This window comes from Hemitrygon akajei, chromosome 32 (genome assembly GCF_048418815.1).
Source record: "Hemitrygon akajei chromosome 32, sHemAka1.3, whole genome shotgun sequence".
Taxonomy (NCBI): domain Eukaryota; kingdom Metazoa; phylum Chordata; class Chondrichthyes; order Myliobatiformes; family Dasyatidae; genus Hemitrygon; species Hemitrygon akajei.
This window is the reverse complement of record NC_133155.1, coordinates 39,911,111-39,930,606: the sequence shown is the minus strand read 5'-3', so window position 1 is coordinate 39,930,606 and position 19,496 is coordinate 39,911,111. Positions and strand designations below refer to the sequence as shown.

The following is a 19,496-nucleotide window of genomic DNA, read 5'->3' as shown; positions in this document are numbered from 1 at the left end:
AGTTAGGAAGGAAGTTGAGAAGCAGGATCCTAAAGGTAGTAATCTCGGGATTTCTGTCTGTACCACGTGACAATGAGTATAGAAATAGAGTGAGGTGGAGGATAAATGTGTAGATGAGGGTTTGAAGAAAAAGGCAGAGATTCAGATTTCTAGATCATTGGGACCTCTTCAGTGAGTTAGACTCACTGGTGTTATAATTTCCTGGACTATCTCTACTCCCTTTCTTGAATAAAGGAACAACATTCGCAACCCTCCAATCCTCTGGAACCTCTCCCGTCCCTATTGATGATGCAAAGATCATCACCAGAGGCTCAGCTTGCCTCTTTTGAGGCAAGTGTGTTCTGTACAAAAAGGACAGATTGCACTTGAATCCCAGTAGTATTTCATTGATTTGGTAGGGTACAGTGTGGTGTACAAAGGCTGTTGTAAATCTAGTCAAGAAGAAAAGAAGAGCTTATGGAAAGTTCAATAAACCAAGAAATGATGGAGATCAAGAAGATTATAAGGCCAGCAGGAAGGAATGAAATTAGAAGAACCAGAAGGGGCCATGAGAAGGCCTTGGCAGACAGCATTAAGGAAAACCCTGAGGCATTCTACAAGTATGTGAAGAGCAAGAGGAAAAGATGTAAGAGGACAGGACCAAACAAGTGTGACAGTGGAAAAGTGTGTATGGAACTGGAGGAGATAGCAGAGGTACTTAATGAATACTTTGCTTCAGTATTCACTAAGGAAAAGGATCTTGCCGATTGTAGGGATGACAGGCAGTGGACTAAAAAGCTTGAGCATGTCGATATTAAGGAAGAGGATTTGCTGGAGCATTTGGAAAGCATCAAGTTGGATAAGTCACCGGGACTGTACAAGAGGTACCCTAGGCTACTGTGGGAAGCATGGGAGGAGTTTGCTGAACCTCTGGCGATCATCTTTACATCATCAATGGGGTCAGGAAAGGTCCCAGAGGATTGATGGGTTGTGGATGTAGTTCCATTATTTAAGAAAGGGAGTAGAGATAGCCCAGGAAATTATAGGAACTGCGCAGGTTGACTCTGTGGTTAAGCCGGCATACAGTGTATTGACTTTCATCGATCATGGAACTGAATTTAAGAGCCAAGAGGTAATGTTGCTGCTATATAGGACCCTGGTCAGACCCCACTTGGAGTTCTGTGCTCAGTTCTGATCATCTCACTACAGGAAGAACGTGGAAGCCGTAGAAAGGGTGCAGAGGAGATTTACAAGGATGTTGCCTGGATTGGGGAGTATACCTTATGAGAGTAGGTTGAGTGAACTCGGCCTTTTCTCCTTGGAGCAACGGAGAATGAGAGGTGACCTGACAAGAGGTGTATAAGATGATGAGATGCATTGATCGTGTGGATAGTCAGAGGCTTTTTACCAGGGCTGAAATGGTTGCCACAAGAGGACCCTGGTTTAAGGTGCTGGGGAGTAGGCACAGAGGAGATGTCAGGGGTAAGTTTTTTACTCAGAGAGTAGTGAATGCGTAGAATGGGCTGCCAGCAACGGTGGTGGAGGCGGATACAATAGGGTCTTTTAAGAGACTTTTAGATAGGTACATGGAGCTTAGTAAAATAGAGGGCTATAGGTCAGCCTATTAATTTCTAAGGTAGGGACATGTTTGGCACAACTTTGTGGGCCGAAGTGCCTGTATTGTGCTGTAGGTTTTCTATGTTTCTAATCCCCAGTGTAAGGGTAGTGCCCGACTGCAGGATCACCCCCACTGGCAGAGGCAGAAACATCCCATCTTACGTCACGGCTAGGAACTCCTGAGAGATCATTAAGTTGGCAGCTGCCCTGGAGGAATTGGCAAATGAAACTGCCAGCGCTCTTTTAGGCACCCTGACTCAGGTGGCTGAGGTGATCATGGAAATGTTAGTCATCTGACAAACAGTCCTACTGAATTGTATGACTTTAGATTTTATCCTAGCTGAGAAAAGGGGAAACTGTGCTATTATTGACACAGAATGCTGCACCTATATCCTGATGAGTCTACTATGTCCCTCTCGAGCACATCGCCAAGGAGGTCAACATGAACAAAGGCAGGCAGGATTTACATGAGTTCACCGAGGGGTCTAAATGGTGGTCGCTTGAAAGCCTGTTCGGTAATATGTGGGCATGATATTGCATTATCGCCTAGTAGTTGTTACTTATCATTGTTATAATTACTGTTGTACACTTTTTTACCCACTGGTAACTCAATGCTGTACTCGGTCACTTTCTCTGTAAAAAATTACTGCTTTGTTGATCATGTAATGATCAAAAGTAGGGAATGATAATGTAAAAGGGTTAACACTTGGTTAAACTATAGCAGCCTCTTTTTCTGAAAGAAACTATTGATGATCAACAGATGTGCTAAGCCATATTTCTTTTTGAAGGTAGCTAGCTAGAGTTTCAGGATGCTTATCTCCTTGTGCACTCATGCATAGAGATAGGACCACTCCAGCCTGTCTCTGTATGTTCTATCCATGATGCGTATTTTGTAATTTGCCTTTCAGGGCTGTCACGTAGTGGATAACTTTGACTTCAGCTTGTCTTGTGTCTTGTATCTGAACAAATATATCTGTGTTATAAGGGGAATTGTTAGTTAGTTTTGTGAATCGGGCAGGAACAGTCACAGGCAGACTGTTCCTGTCTGAGCCACTGAGTAAGCCCCAGGTGCTTTGAATAAAGAGTTTGCACTAACGTGGTCTCTCAGTGACTTTAACCGGATTCGACTTCTACAACGAGAGGGCATAAAGGAGCGAGACATACCAACTAGTGGAGTGGTGTCGCAGCAACTTACATGAGTAAGATGAAAGAGCTGGTTGTGTACTTCAGGAAGGGCAAGATGATGGAACAAATAGGAATCCTCATAGAGGGATCAGAAGTGGAGAGAGTGAGCAGCTTCAAGTTCCTGTGTTTCAAGATCTCTGATGATCTCTAAAGCTATAAAGAAGGCAAGACAGTAACTATACTTTATTAGGAGTTGAAGAGATTTGTTATGTCAACAAATACACTCAAAAACTTCTATAGATATACTGTGGAGAGCATTCTGACAGGCTGCATCACTGTCTGGTATGGGGAGGGGGAGGGGCTACTGCACAGGACTGAAAGAAGCTGCAAAGGTTTGTAAATTTAGTCAGCTCCATCTTGGGTACTGGCTTACAAAGTACCCAGGACATCTTCAAGGAGCAGTTCCATCTGGTTTTTTTCAGCCCATTTTACCAGGTGATCTAGATCACTTTGCAAGTTTTGATAGACTTCCTTGCTGTCCACTATGTCCCCAAATTTGTCATCCACAAAATTAATGATCCAGTTTAACACATTATCATGCAAGTCATTATCATTTAGATAATAAACAACATGCACATCACCCATCCCTGCAGCACACCACTGGTCACAGGCCTCCAGTCAGAGAGACAGCCATCAACTACCATTCTGACAGCTGATGTCAAACCTAGATGAGGTGGGAACTCTCCATTCACGGTAGGTTATGGCTCTCATCTTTATGCAAGCAACAATCTAAGAAATCAAACATCTGCAGAAAGATGCAGTGTTCTTCACGTCTACAGTTGGTGGCATCCCCCTCCTGCCTTCCCTAATCAATTTTGATAAACGGAATTATTGTGAGATGGAGTTCTAGACTTCCCAGTCAGTGTTAGAGCCCCATGAATACACTAATTCCAATAGCAAATTACACCACATATGCTGGATCCTCCAACATCAAAGGGAAGAGTTTAAAGACATTTGATATTTAGTCCAACATCTCCACAATACTCAAGGGAATAGAAGCCCAATCCATGCAACTGTCCTCATCTAACCCTTTCAATTACATACCCTCAATGAATCACTCCAATAAAAATAGAAAATGCCAGAAGCACCTGTGTAGAGAATCAGAATTATCAATTCAAGATGGAGATCCTAAAACAGGAAAGGGCCTCCAACCAGAAGCGTTCATTGTTTTTATCTCTTCACAGGTGCTGCCTGACCTGCTGAGCACTCCCAGCATTTTCAGTTTTTATTTTACACCATCTGCAGCCTTTTTATTTTGATTTGCCTATGAAAATCCAAGGCTGATCCAATACTCCTACCTGGCTTGAGAAGGGCAAGGAGACTGTCATTGTCTGTGAAGTGCAGATTACCACCAGGCAAGGCTTGCACACAAAAGGCAAGGCAGTCCGAAGGGCAAAGTAACCATTTCAATAAACGTCAGGAATACATGGAGCCTAACAGGAAAGGACAGCAAGGCACCAAACATCTCCACTTAGTTCAACACCAATCTATTCACCTATGCATCAGAAAGTATCTGGCTAGTGAGTCTCTAGAACCCAAAAATCCCACTCTCAGAAGTTGTGGTATTATTAAACAACTCCATGTGGAAATGAAAACTGCTGACTGTACCAAGGAGTCCCCTGTACATCACTGTGTTGTTGTGAAATGCACCTACCTCTTCCAAAAGCAGGCTGCAGGTAACACAGAATCAGAACCAGGTTTAAAATTACTGGTATATGTCATGAAATCTGTTGCTTTGTGGCAGCAGCACTTTGCAATACATAATAATGAAAAACTATAAATTACAATAGATGCATATATAAATAAGAAAATTGTTAAATAAGTAGTGCAAAAAGAGAGGGAAGAGAGAGAAAAAAATACTGAGATAGTGTTCAGTGAATGGTAAGAAGCTGTTCCTGAAATATTGAAAGTGTGTCTTCGACCTTAATGATGGCAAAGAGGGCATGTCCTGGATAATGGGATCCTTAAAGAAGGATGCTGACTTTATGTGGCATCGCCTTTGGAAGGAGTCCTGGATGCTGCAGAGGCTAGTGATTGATGCAGCTGGCTGAGTTTACAAATTTCTGCAACTTTTTTCAATCCTGTGCAGCAGTCCCTACATAACATATAGCCACTGTCCTGCCTTCTTTGTAATTATATCAATATGTCGGGCCCTATGTTCGATCTTCAGAGATATTAATGTTGAGTGCAAGGTTGTTGCAACACCACCATTCAACCAGCTGATCTACCTCGCTCTTGTACAGCTCTATCTGAAATACAACCAACAATAGTTGTATCATCAGCAAATTTACAGATGGCATTTATGTGCCTACCCACACAATCATGGGTATAGACAGTGTAGAGCAGTCAGCTAAGCACGCATCCTTGAGGTGTGCCAGTGTTGACTGTCAGTGAGAAGGAAATATTATTTTCAATTTGCACAGACTGTAGTCTCCTGGTGAGTGGGACAAGGATCCAGTTGCAGAGAGAGGTACAGAGGCCCAGGTTTTGGTGCTTGTTGATTATAACTGAGCTTATGATTGTGTTGAGCCTGAGTTGTAGTCAATAAGCAACAGACTGACATAACTATTGCTATTGTCCAGGCCAACAGCCAATGAAATTGCACCTACTGTAGATCTATTGTGGCAATCTACAGTAGGTCCAGGTCTTAGCTTTGGCAGGAGCTGATTCAAGCCATAATGAACTCCTCAAAGCATCCCCTTCCTCACCGTAGGTGTGCGTGACACTGGGTGATAGTCGTTAAGGCAACTCACCCTGCTCTTCTAGGGCATTAGTATGATTGTCACCCTTTTGAAGCAGATGGGAACTTCTGACTGAAAATGTCCTTGAATACATCCACTAGTTGGTTGGCAGAGGTTTTCAGAGCCCTACCAAGTACACTATCAGGGCCTGCCACCTTGCAATGGTACATCTTCTTGAAAGATGTTCTGATGATTGGCTAAGATCACCAGATGCTGCAGGGATTTGTGGAGGTTTAGTTTTATTCTCCCTTTCAAAGTGTGCAGAAGAAGCATTGAGCTTGAATGGTAGTGAGGCATCACAGTCATTCATGATGATAGGTTTCGTTTTGTAGGAAGTAATGACCTACAAACCCTGCCAAAGCTGACGTGCATCTGATTCCATCTCTAACGTCAATCACAATTGCTTTCTTCGCCCTTCAATATGTAAAGGGGGTATCTTCTTTTTCATTGTTACTCTGTGTATGTTACTCAGAATGGCTTCTTTGTTTTGTTAAAAGTAGGAATGCTTCTTTGTTGCAAGAGAGTGCTGGAAGCTTGTTTGGGTTAAAATTTACTGATAAGGAGAATTGTATTCCTTTGTTAACCAATTGGGATTAATGTTGTTCTTTCTTCTGAGTCTGTAAACTATTGTTGGTGGGCTTTTGGGGAGATCGGCGCGAGGGGGTGAGAGAGAGAGGACGTGATGCTGCAAACTGGGCGAGGAACTAACCTCAAGCGGGGGTCCGAGGCTAGGAGGTACCCCAAGGAGAGGAGGCAAGGATAGATGTGCTTGGTTGACCACTTCAGATGGTCCTGAGCTGCGAGTCGAGGAGTTTGGAGGGGGTCGAATGGTGGCCAGAAGACTTCAGTAATTGAGCTCCAACGGTTGTGCACGAAGTGGTTTGGACTTTGACAAGTTTGGCGCCTTTTGTTTTTTCTTTTCTTTCATATATATTGTATTGCCTAGTACTCTTTCAGTTTTAGTAAACTCTTTAAAGTGTATTCTGTAACGGTATCTGGTGTGAGTTTGATATTGTGTGTGTACGCGCAGTATAAACTTGATTCCCACAGCACCTGCGTGTACAGGAGGTGGGGTTGGTGAGTGGCTGGATCTCCTTTTCCCCTAGACATATACCAGCCTGTTGGGTAAGTGTTACATTTGTGGGGGCTCGTCCGGGATTGGATTGTCAGGGGCTGTGGAATCGCGCAGGCAGCAGTGCGGAGACAGACAGAGATAAGTTTGTTAACTGGTGCGAGTTGGAAGATGTACCGGTGCAGTATGCCTGTGTAGTGAGCAGAGTGGATTTTCAAGTTTCGGGAGACACGTTAGTGCAGGGGTTAAGTTTGGTAAAAGGTATTGGGCAGGTAGAATTGGTAGCTAGACGGTGTGGGAAAGAGGTGGAGTCTAGCTGGGTGTTGGTTCGTACGAGTGCTGACGTCATGACGTTGGAACTGCCAGCGACAGTCAGTGTTCCGGGGGAGGCGGGGCCGTGGGGGCTCCACACCCTCTCCGAGGATGAGGATGAGGAGACACCGGAGGAGGAGCTAGAGCTAGAGGTGGACGCCAGAGAGGTGCCCGGCACTAGTAAAGGGAGGTCGGAGGAGGGAGGCGTGACTAGGCCCCGCCCCCCAGGTGGGGGGAAGCCTCGGAGCTGGCAGCCGCACTTAACTTCCTGGTGGGAGTGGCCGAGAGGCCACGGCTGAAGCTGGGGGTGTTCTCCGGAGCCAAGCCTACTCCGGACGGGGAGGTGGACTATGAGACCTGGATCGAGCATATGTCTTTGATGTTAGAGGAGTGGCCAGGCTCGGAGGAGGAGAAGAGGCAGCGATTGGTGGGAAGTTTGAGGGGTTTGGCAGCCAGAACAGTCCGGGAGTTGAAAGCTGAAAAGCCTGGGGCTTCAGTGGAAGAATGCATAGAAGTTTTGGATGGAGCGTTTGGGTTGTCAGGGGAACCCTGGTTGCTTTTAGCAGAGTTTCAACGCCTGGAACAACGGAGAGGGGAAAAGCTCTCCGAGTACATATTTCGGATGGAGGGGACGCTTACGGGGTTGCGGCGCCGGGGGGTAGTGAAGGCGCCTGACGTGGCTAGCGTGAGGATGAGTCAGATATTCAGTGGCTCTCTGGAGGAGGACAAGGTGGCGTGGATTATCCGGCAGGCTTATAGGAAAGGCCCCCCTCCATCGTTCGGGCAACTGATTAGAGAGGTGCGGGAGGAAGAGAGAGCGTTGGGGCGGAAAAGGGGCTCGGGCCTACGGGAGTGATCCTCACCGATACAGGGAGTGGTGGCTGGGTGGAGGACTGAAAACCCCCAGGAGAGTAGGGGCCCCCCTCTGGAGGGGAAGGACAGGGGAGGTACCCACTCCCGGGGGCAACCAGTGCAGTGGGTTGGGAGCGGGAGCCGTCCTGGGAGAAGAGGGGCGGCAGGCAGCGCGTGCTTTAACTGTGGGAAAGAGGGGCATTTCAGGCGGGACTGTGGGCGGCCAAGGGTGTGCTATAGCTGTGGAGAGGAGGGACATTTTAGGTGGGATTGTGAGAGACAAAGAGTCCTGCGGAGGGCAAGCCCCCCTGCGACTAAGAAGGGAGAGGTGTCGGGAAACTTAGGAGAGGCTCAGTGAGGGAACGGACTGGAGCCTCTGGAGGAACACGTTCCCAGAGATCAGCCAGGGGGCCACCGGGTGCTCACGCCTCTATTCCGGATGGGCTGGTAGGACCCCGTGCCAGTGTGTGTCTACGGACAGAGGGAGTTTACGCGAAAGCCATTCTTGATACGGTATCGCAGGTGACCTTATTGTACCGGTCGTTCTACAACCAATATCTAAAGCATTTGCCCGTAACCCCATTTGACGCCTTGCAGATTTGGGGTGTGAGCGAGGGTGATTACCCGTACGATGGGTACCTATCGGTGAGATTGGAGTTCTCGGAGGGTGATGTGGGAGTGTCTGAATCTATTGAGACGTTGGTGTTGGTGTGTCCTGACCCGGTGGAAACCAGTGGTGCTGCCCTCCTGGTGGGGACTAATTCCCCTGTTGTGCGATGGCTCCTGGGAGCTTGTAAGGAGAAAGGGGGGGAAAACACTTTCTGGAGACCCTCTCGGTGCATCCAGTGTTTCGAGCGGTGTTCAAAGAAGGGGTTGCCTCCCAAGGGCTGGACCCGGAGTGTAAAGGAGGGATGGTGTGGTGTACGCAGGCGAGGCCCAACGTGATCCGACCAGGGGAGGTAGCACTCGTGATGGGGACCCCCAGATTCCCAGGAGTGCCGACGGGTGAAGCCCTGTTAGTAGACGCCCCGGACGATCTTGAAGGGGAGACACGATTTCCGGCGGGGGCGCTGGTGAGGCCCGAAGTGCAGAGACCAGGGGTGGTAAATGCAAGGCGTATAGCCGTAAGTGTCAGGAACACTACAGCAAGAGAAATCACCTTTAAGAGGGGAATGCCACTGGCGCATCTGTTCCCGGTGACGGTAATGTCTAGCACACCAGTGAGGACCCCTAATAGGGAGGGGTTGGAGCATCGAAGGGAGCTGACCGCTGAAGCCTTTAACTTCGGGGATTCTCCTGTGTCGCCGGAGTGGAAACGGAGGCTAGTGGAGAAGATGCTGAAGATGGAAGCTGTTTTCTCTCGGGGCGAGTTTGATGTGGGCTGCTCCAAAAGCACTCGCCACACCATCCGGGTGACAGAGGACACCCGGTTCCGAGAGAGATCCCGGCAGCTGGCCCCAGTAGATGTTGAAGATGTGCGGCAGCACTTGTGCAAGTTGAAGGATGCCGGAATCATAGCTGAGTCCCGAAGTCCCTATGCATCCCCAATAGTGGGGGCACAGAAGAAGAATGGGAGGGTGCGCATGTGTGTTGACTACAGAACTTTGAATCGGCGAACTGTCCCTGATCAATATACTGTCCCGAGGGTCGAGGACGCGTTGGCCTGTCTGAGTGGAGCAAAGTGGTTCAGTATGCTGGACTTAAGAAGTGGGTATTACCAGATCCCGATGAGTGAGGGCAATAAAGAGAAGACAGCCTTTATCTGCCCGCTGGGGGTCTTTCAGTTCGAACGAATGCCCCAAGGCATATCGGGGGCCCCAGCCACCTGCCAGAGGCTCATGGACAGGACTGTGGGGGATATGAATCTGCTGGAGGTGCTGGTGTACCTGGATGATTTGATAGTGTTTGGATCGACTTTGGAGGAACATGAGGAGAGGCTGTTGAAGGTGTTAAGCCGGCTTAATGGAGAAGGGCTGAAGCCTTCCCTGGACAAATGCCAGTTCTGCAAGTCATCGGTTAGCTACATTGACCATATCATTTCGCAAGAGGGAGTGGCTACTGATCCAACCAAGATAGAGGCCGTGACCACCTGGTCGAGACCCCAGAAAGTGAGCGCTCTGCGCTCATTTTTGGGGTTCTGTGGGTATTACCGCCGATTCGTGAAAGGATACGTCAAAATTTGTCACCCGTTGACTCAGCTGTTGTGTGGCTATCCCCCGATGGGAAAGAAAAGGAAGGGGGACCGGAGGCAAGACGTTGGAGGATACCGGAACCCGGCGAAACCTTTTGGCTCGAGATGGGATGATCGATGTGAAGAGGCATTCCGATCTCTGAAAAGGGTGCTGATCCAGGGCCCGGTGTTGGCTTTTGCTGATCTCCAAAAGCCATATGTGCTGCACACGGACGCCAGCCGAGAGGGTCTAGGGGCTGTTCTGTACCAGGAGCATGGCAAAGCATTGAGACCGGTAGCATTTGTCAGCCAAAGCTTGTCGCCCTCTGAGAGAAACTAACCCACTCACAAGTTGGAGTTCCTGGCGCTGAAGTGGGCGGTGGTGGACAAGCTGAGCGATTACCTGTACGGAGCCAAGTTTGAGGTGAGAACAGATAACAATCCTCTCGCTTATATCCTGACTTCAGCTAAGCTGGATGCCACAGGACATCAGTGGCTGGCGGCCTTGTCAGTATATGAGTTCAGCCTGAGGTACCGCCCAGGAAGCAAGAATGTCAATGCGGATGCTTTGTCACGTCGGGAGCCGGGGGAACAGGAGAGGGACGAGGAGTGGGAGAGTGTCCCTGCCCCTGGAGTGAAGGCGATGAGTCAGTTTGCTATCACCATGAAGGCCGAGGGAAGAGGAAGGCTGGAGCGAGCCGTGGACCATTTGGGGGGTTTTTGACGACGCCATACCCCTAGCTTACTGTGACCTGACCGCACTGCAGACTAAACAGTTGCCAGAACTAAGTCCGGGGGAAGTGGCAGCTGCTCAGCATGATGACCCGGGTCTTGGCACTGTGTGGAGAGCGGTAGAGAAGGGGGAGGTGGAGTTGGTTGAGAAGGCGAATCACCTGTCCATGCCTCTGTTATTGAAGGAGTGGTCTCGGTTAAAGTTAAAGAACCAAATCTTGTACCGGGTAACGGCGCCTCCGGACCAACCCCGCCGTTGGCAACTGGTCCTGCCAGAGGAGTATTGACAGACTGTACTCCAGGCCTTATATGATGATTCTGGACACTTGGGTGTGGAAAAGACCTATGGATTACTCAAAGACAGGTTCTACTGACCCCGGATGAGGGGGGAGGTCGAAGAATACTGTAGGGGATGCAGTCGTTGCATCCAGAGGAAGACCCTGCCAGCGTCGGCGGCTCCACTGTCGCACTTGCAGAGTGCGGGACCTCTGGACCTGGTTTGTATAGATTTTCTGTCGATTGAGCCTGACACCAGCAACACCGTGAATGTCTTAGTCATCACCAATCATTACACTCGCTATGCTCAGGCATTTCCCACTAAGGATCAGAAGGCGACGACAGTGGCGAAGGTGTTATGGGAGAAGTATTTTGTTCATTACGGCCTTCCCAGGCGAATCCATAGTGATCGGGGCAGGACTTTGAGAGCCGCCTTATCCATGAGTTACTGACTATGCTTGGGGTTGAGAAATCCAGGACTACCCCTTATCACCCACAGGGTGATCCTCAGCCAGAGAGGTTCAACAGGACCATGTTGGACATGCTCGGGACACTGGAGATTGGGCAGAAAAGTAAGTGGAGTCGTCATATTGGACAATTGGTTCACTGTTACAATTGTACTCGCAATGATGCTACAGGGTACTCGCCCTATTATCTGATGTTCGGGCGGGAAGCGAGGTTGCCCATTGACTTGTGTTTTGGGGTTGAAGTGGGTGAATTACCCGGGAAGCCCTATCTAAAGTATGTGTCCGACATGAAGAGGGAGTTACAGAGGGCGTACGAGTTGGCTGAGGCGGCGGCTACCACACAAAATCAGAGGAATAAGATGCGGTATGACCAAAAGGTGAAGTTTGTCCAATTATTACCGGGCGACCGGGTCCTTTTACGGAATTTAGGACTCCCTGGTAAGCACAAGTTGGCAGATCGATGGGCGGCCAGCCCCTATGTAATAGAGAGCCAGATGCCGAATCTACCAGTTTACTGGGTGAAACCTGAGGATGGGAATGGGCCTATCAAGGTACTCCATCGGAATCACCTGCTGCCCCTGAGCCAAGCGGTGTGGGTGGACAAGGAGCCAGAGTGGGAGGTTGCGCCTAGTACAAGGACTCTGCGAGGGCGCGGAGCGAGGGAAGAGGCTGCTGCTGAAGAGTGGGGATGGGTCCCTAACCCGGGAATGGATACCGATTCGGAAGATGATGACTCAGATGAGTGGCCCCTGTTCCCATTCGCTGGCGCTCCAGTACCAGAAGAGGAGGCTCCTGGCCCTTCCCATACTGAGTTGGGTGAGAGGAGGGAAGGTGTTGATGGTCAGATGGAGAGGCAGCCAGCGTTGGGGGGAGAGAGGGTGGAACCCGAGCGTGAGCCGGAGGGTTCTCAGGTGAGGGGGGAACCCCGTGAGGGAGGGGGTGAGGGTCTGTCAGGTAGACATGGAGTGTCCGAGGCAGAGGGTTCGCAGGTGAAGAGGGAGCCCAGTGAGGCGGGGTACGGAGATCTCAGAGGAGTAGGCGCCCCCCCAGAGCGGTTGACCTATGTGGTACCAGGAGAACCGAGTGTGATTTCTTCTGCTCTGGGTAGTTATGTCGCTGCTTTCTGCACCTGGGTTGGGTTTTGTGTGTTGCAAGAAGCTTTGGGGAACTCTGGTAATGCCATGAGGACATGACTTTTGTTTGGTGGGGGGAGAGGGTAAAGGGGGCATCTTCTTTTTCATTGTTACTGTGTATGTGACTCAGAATGGCTTCTTTGTTTTGTTAAAAGTAGGAATGCTTCTTTGTTGCGAGAGAGTGCTGGAAGCTTGTTTGGGTTAAAATTTACTGATAAGGAGAATTGTATTCCTTTGTTAACCAATTGGGATTAATGTTCTTTCTTCTGAGTCTGTAAACTATTGTTGGCGGGCTTTTGGGGAGATTGGCGCGAGGGGGTGAGAGAGAGAGAGAGGATGTGATGCTATAAACTGGGTGAGGAACGGACCTCAAGCGGGGGTCCGAGGCCAGGAGGTACCCCGAGGAGAGGAGACGAAGATAGATGTGCTTGGTTGACCACTTCGGATGGTCCTGAGCTGCGAGTCGAGGAGTTTGGAGGGGGTCGAATGGTGGCCAGAAGACTTCAGTAATTGAGCTCCAATGGTTGTGCACGAAGTGGTTTGGACTTTGATAAGTTTGGCGCCTTTTGTTTTTTCTTTTCTTTCATATATATTGTATTGCCTAGTACTCTTTTAGTTTTAGTAAACTCTTTAAAGTGTATTCCGTAATGGTATCTGGTGTGAATTTGATATTGTGTGTGTACGCGCGGCATAAACTTGATTCCCACAGTACCTGCGTGTACGGGAGGTGGGGTTGGTGAGTGGCTGGATCTCCTTTTCCCCTAGACATATACCAGCCTGTTGGGTAAGTGTTACAAATATATCCTTCAATAGGTCATACCAGAGCTTTTTTTGCAGATGTGGATCACTGGTCTTGAATGCCCTTATCAGACTATGAATCTCTTGGTTCATCCATGGCTTTTGGTTTGGGTATGCCCAGTATGTTCTCAAAGATACACACTCATCCACACAGGTCTGGATGAAGTCACTGACAACAGTGGTGCATTCATTCAGACTCAAAAATGAATTCCCAAATACTGTTCAGTCCACTGACTCAAAGCAGACCTGTAAGTGCTCCTTCACCTCCATTGACCATACTTTCTTAGTCCTCACTACTGGTGCTACGGACTTTAGTCATTGGAAATAGAAGTACATTCAGGTGTTCTTGATGGTGGTGTAACAGTGGTCTAGTGTGTTGGCTCCTCTGGTTCCACAGGTGATATGTTGGAGGTTTTTCAGAGACTTCTTCAAACTGGCCTGGTTGAAATTACCCACAACAGTAGGGAAGACATCAGGGAGCACTGTTCAATGACTACAGTTCCAAACTACTGGGAGCGCACATCTAACACAACCTCGCATGGTCTCAGAGCACATTCTCCACAATTAGGAAAGCTCACCAATGCCTCTACGTTCTGAGGAAGCTGAAAGAGAGCTGAACTATGGACATCCATACTCAGCGCACTCTACAGATGTGCAGTAGAGCATTGTAACAAGCTGCATCACTGCATCATACGGAAACTGCACTGCGACGACCAGGAAGGCTCTATACAGAGAGTCAAAACTATTCAACGCATCACTGATGGAGGGGGGGGGGGGGAGAGGGGGGGGGAGAGGGGGGGGAGAGAGAGAGATAGACGAGTAACATCATGAAGGATCCCACCTACCCTGCTCATGGACTTTTTGTCCCACTCCCAACAGGGAGGAGGCTACGTATCATTCACATCAGGACCACCAGACTAAAAAAGTTACTTTCCCCAAACAGTAAGGCTGAGCAACACCTCCACCCACTAACACACCCCACAACACCACTCCCCCAACTACCACTTTATCAATTCCCTTCAGCCACATTATATACAGTGCCTACTGTTACCTTATGGAATACAACATATCTATGCATATAAGCTATTGCATGCATTTCCATATATTGCTTCTTTTATAATTATGTTCTTTATCTTATTGTGCTTTTTTGTGTTGCATCAGATCCAGAGTAACAAATTATTTCATTCTCCTTTACACTCATGGACTGGCAATGACATCAAACAATCTTGATTGAACACTTCCCACATCACAACAGTGGTCAGTGGTTTTAGCTGTAAAGAGCTTTGAGACGTCCTATGATTGTGAAAACTGGAAGCAAGTCTCTCCAGGCTAAAAGTGCCAGGAGGCTTTGTTCATTTACATTTCATAATTTTGTTTATTGAATTTTGAGAATTGAGGTAAGCAATAAAAGATTGTTTTCCCTTAATACAACTAAGGCATCATCAAATGTGAAGTTTAAGTTCACCATAGGAGACATGGTAACAGGGCACACTGATGTTTTCCATTCCCATAGAGGGCACAGGGAAGGGTGGGGTGAGTCACTGGAGACCAAGACTCAGTTTTCAAGCAAGGCAGGACACTAATAATTACTCTGCACCAGGGTAAGTTGCCAGTGTGGTGGCAGAGAAAGAGGCAGCACTGGAGCTGTGAGCAGATAGGATAGCAGTGCTACCCAGTCAGTATGGGTTAGCCCGGCTTGGTACATAACTACAGGGAGTTGCCTGAAGACTCTATGCATGATCTTAAGAGAACCGACTGCACGTTATAACAGCCATCCGGCAGTGCTTGCGCAGTACCAAGCAGAAACAGAAGCAGAGAGGAATAAATCAGAACTCAGACCTTGGAGTTTCAGCCCCTCAGGGCTGCGTAGAGTCCCCTCTTTTACTCCCTGTATACCCATGACTGTATCGCCACCCACAGATCTAATCTGCTTAATCTTGGCCTCATCTCAAACAGTAACCAGGTTGCCTACAGCGAAGAAGTTATCTCTCTGACACAGTGGTGTCAAGAAAACAACCTCTCCCTCAATGTCACAAAAACAAAGGAGCTGGTTGTGGATTACAGGAGGAATGGAGATGGGCTAACCCCTATTGACATAAATGGATCTGGGGTTGAGAGGGTAAACAGCTTCAAGTTTCTCGGCACCCACATCACCGAGGACCTCACGTGGTCTGTACACACCAGCAGTGTGGTAAAAAAGGCACAACAGCGCCTCTTTCACCGCAGACGGTTGAGGAAGTTTGGCATGGGCTCCCAAATCCCAAGAACCTTCTGCAGGGGCAGAATTGAGGGCATCCTGACTGGCTGCATCACTGCCTGGTATGGGAACTGTACCTCCCTTAATCGCAGGACTCTGCAGAGAGTGGTGCAGACAAACCAGTGCATCTGTTGTTGTGAACTTCCCAGGATTCAGGACGTTTACAAAGACAGGTGTGTAAAAAGGGCCTGTATGATCATTGGGGACCCAAGTCATCCCAACCACAATCTATTCTAGCTGCTACCAGCCGGGAAGTGGTACTGCAGCATAAAAGTCAGGACCAACAGGCTCTGGGACAGCTTCTTCCACCAGGCCATCAGACTGATTAACTCAGGCTGATTTGAGTGTACTCTATATTCATTGACTATTCTATTTATTATAAGTCACTATTATTGCACATTGCACATTTAGATGGAGACATAACGTAAAGATTTTTACTCCTAATTTATGTGAATGATGTAAGAAATAGAATCAATTCAATTTCTGGGGGGAGTGGTGGTCCACCAGTGACTGTAATCTGGAACAAAAATTAATGTTCATTTGAAAATGTAACGAAATACTAATGGACAGGAAAGTGCAATGTGATATATTTAGAAAGCAGGGAATGGACCAGATTTTTAGAGGTGGTCAAACAAATCACGGAATAGATGAAAAGAAATCTCTTAGCAACAAAATATTCAAAAGTCCTTGGTTGTAAAGTTAGAATAGAGTGCAAAGGAAAACAAGTTATGCTGAACTTTCAGAAACTTCTGCGGGGAGGGGAGGGGAGGGCGCTGCGTGTTTTAAGTGTGGGTTAACGGGGATTCCGAAAAATGTTAGAAAGTCTGAGTCATAGACATTGTTAAACAGCTGGCATAGAGACGAGAAGGTGAAGAATGAGTTAGGATTGCACTAAGGGAGATGAAAGCAGGTACAACAACTTTCTAAAAACAATGGTGTATCATTTCGAAGGGAAGATGTATTTGGGTAACAGACTGAGATCTCCCCAATGCATCGCAAACTCTCACGCAATCCTGGGACACGCTACGAGACTGGCCATGTCGAGCGGCAGGGCTTCTCCGGGAAACACCTGGTTCCGCTCATTAAGCCCCGGGAGCTCTTAACATTCCACCGCCCCCAACTTACCACCCTGTTGGACATTTGCAAACGATGTCCCCCGGGGTTACTTCGGGGATGTTGAGTCTGTCCGGCAGCAGCCTGAAGCCCCCAACCCGTCACGCCTCCTCCTCACCGCCTGCGAGCTCCTCCAACACCGTGCCGAATGTCCAGAACTCACGCCGCCAGCACCCCGGTACCGTGTCCCTAGTTGTTGCATCCCATAGCTCCATCCCTGCAGCCGGAACCCCATTCCCCCTGCAGCAGGGACTTGGCAAACTCACCTGGGCCCGAGCCAGAGCGCAACTGTTCTCAAAGTGATCCGAACGGCGACCAGCCTGATGTCCGGCACACCTCGGGCGCTGCAAGCGTTTCGCTCCCTTAATGTTGCCTGTGAAGCGTTCCGGGGCCGAACCCCCGCTGCCGAGCTTGGAGTCTGGCGCTCTGGGGACGAGTTTTGCGCAGAGGATCAACCCCTGACGTGGAGGAATGCGCAGTCGCTCCCGGTCCAAGAGGATCCCACAACTCCAATGAAAGAGGAAACGTGGATGAAGTTGGAAAATCTCCACAAAGTTTCGTCTTGCAGCAGCTGATGCGCAGAGACTGACGAGCGTGGGCAAGTCCAAACTCACATCTGGTTTTACATTGAGCTGGCGGAAGGACTGGAAAAAATGCTAGGGCGAGAGGCGGCGAGCTGTAGGGGGCTATGAGGCATCTCGTGCTGGGGGAGGGGTCACCTCGTGCTTGGACACTGGCACTCTGGGGGCTTTGGGACTGGACCACCACGTTCGGATCACTGTCAGGTACTGGGTCATCCCGGGCTATGGGGGTGGGGGACGTGGATCACGAGTTTACGGACTCCGTTACTGAAACTGGAAATCCAGAGCAACACAAACAACATGCTACAGGAACCCAGCAGATCAGGCAGCGTCTATGGAGGGAAATTACACCCAGTGGCCATGTTATTAGACCTAATAACATGGCCACTGAATGTAGTTCTGTATGTTTGTAATTTTCTACTACTGTAGCTCATCCACTTCAAGGTTCAATGTATTGTGCGTTCAGCGATGTTCTCAACACACTACTGTTAAAACATACAAACATAGAAAACCTACAGCACTATACAGGCCCTTTGGCCCACAAAGTTGTGCCAAACATGTCCCTACCTTAGAAATTATTAGGGTTAGTTCAGGTAGATGGAGCCTGGGAAGGCAGTCCATCTAAGAGAGGGAAAACTCTGATTTTAAACCTCCGCTGCCTTGCGGCCATACCCACTTATGGGAGAAGCTTTGGGAGTAAACCCTGAGGACAAATGTTGAGTTGGAGTCCCTAAGGCAGTCTGAGGTGGCCTTCAACCTCCCTGGCAACTCCTGCGACGACACTGGTGCCAAGCTGTATTGGCCCTTGCCCTTTCCTTGGACAACATCAGTAGTGTGGAGAGGGGAGACTTGCTGCTTGGGCAACTGTCGGTCTTCCATACAACCTTGACCAGGCCTGCACCCTGGAGTGGACACTCCACAAGACTTTCCAGGTGCAGATCCATGTTCTTGTGAGACTAACGGATGCCATCATCATCATCACCCATAGCCCTCTATTTTTCCAAGCTCCATGTACCTATCCAAAATTCTCTTAAAAGACCCTATCGTATCCATCTCCACCACCGTCGCTGGCAGTCCATTCCACACACTCACCACTCTTTGCATTAAAAAAAACGTACCCCTGACATCTCTTCTGTACCTACTCCCAAGCACCTTAAACCTGTGCCCTCTTGCAGCAGCCATTTCAGCCCTGGGAAAGAGCCCCTGACTATCCACACGATCAATGCCTCTCATAATCTTATACACCTATATCTCATACATCTTATTCATTGCTGAATCCCTTGCTTTGTAGTAATGGTGAGTGAGGGATATCATGGGCCATGAAGTTACAGATTGTGAAGGAGTACACTTATGTTCCAAGCTTCCAGATCAGTTCAGTGCTGTTGTTACTGGGCTTCTCTTGGCTATGGTTGTGGAAGTCAACCATCCAGTGTGTTGGAATCTGATTCAAGCCAGCACAGGTATTTTAAAAAAAGGCTTTGCCATCCGACCATTTCACTCAGACTCCACAGTGCTTTATCGTTAAGTATTCACACTGTTGGACAGGAAACAACATTTGTTAGTGCGCAAATGCAAATATTTTCCCCCAAAGTAAAATACTGCACATATTCAAAATTCAAAATAGAATAGGCAAGGGCAAAGTCCTCCACAGCACAGATGCCGCTGCAGAGAGACCTTTCTCTGGTTCTGTTTATCTCTCCACATACTCCTCCCAAAATGCTGGGCAAGAGAGCACTAGATAGAAACAAGATATACCAAAAGTATTTTCAGATACATAAAGTGTAAACGAGAGGTGGAAATAGATATCGGGCCACTGGAAAATGATGCTAGAGAGTTAGTAATGGGAAGCAACAAAATGGTGTATGAACTGATTAAGTATCTTCACTGTGGAAGACACTGGCAGTATGCTGGAAGTTCCAGGTGTCGGGGGCATGAAATGTGTAAAGTTACCATGACTAGCGAGAAGGTTCTTGGGAAACTAAAAGGTCTGAAGATAGATAGGTCACCTGGACCAGATGGTGTACATCCCAGAATTCTGAAAGAGGTGGCTGAAGAGATCATGGAGGCATTAGTAATGATCTTTTGAGAATCATTAGATTCTGGAATGCTTCTGGAAGACTGGAAAATTGTAAATGTCACTCTACTCTTTAAGAAGGGAGAGAGGCAGAAGAAAGGAAACTATAGTTCAGTTAGTCTGACCTCAGTGGATGG

General features: G+C 48.3%; 1 protein-coding gene across 7 annotated transcripts in view; it reads right to left on the bottom strand.

The window, feature by feature from the left end:
* The window catches only part of LOC140719770 (uncharacterized), a 411,496-nt gene extending 394,149 nt beyond the window's left edge, over window positions 1-17,347 (bottom strand). For 4 of the 7 annotated variants that reach the window (XM_073034626.1, XM_073034628.1, XM_073034629.1 and 1 more), the window contains exon 1: window positions 16,971-17,347. The gene's annotated coding sequence lies outside the window, so the exon portion shown is untranslated. Of the gene's footprint in view, window positions 1-16,716; window positions 16,821-16,970 lie in introns of those variants that run through there. The other 3 variants (XM_073034632.1, XM_073034633.1, XM_073034627.1) reach the window with 2 other exon arrangements.
* Between the last annotated feature and the right edge of the window lie 2,149 nt (window positions 17,348-19,496).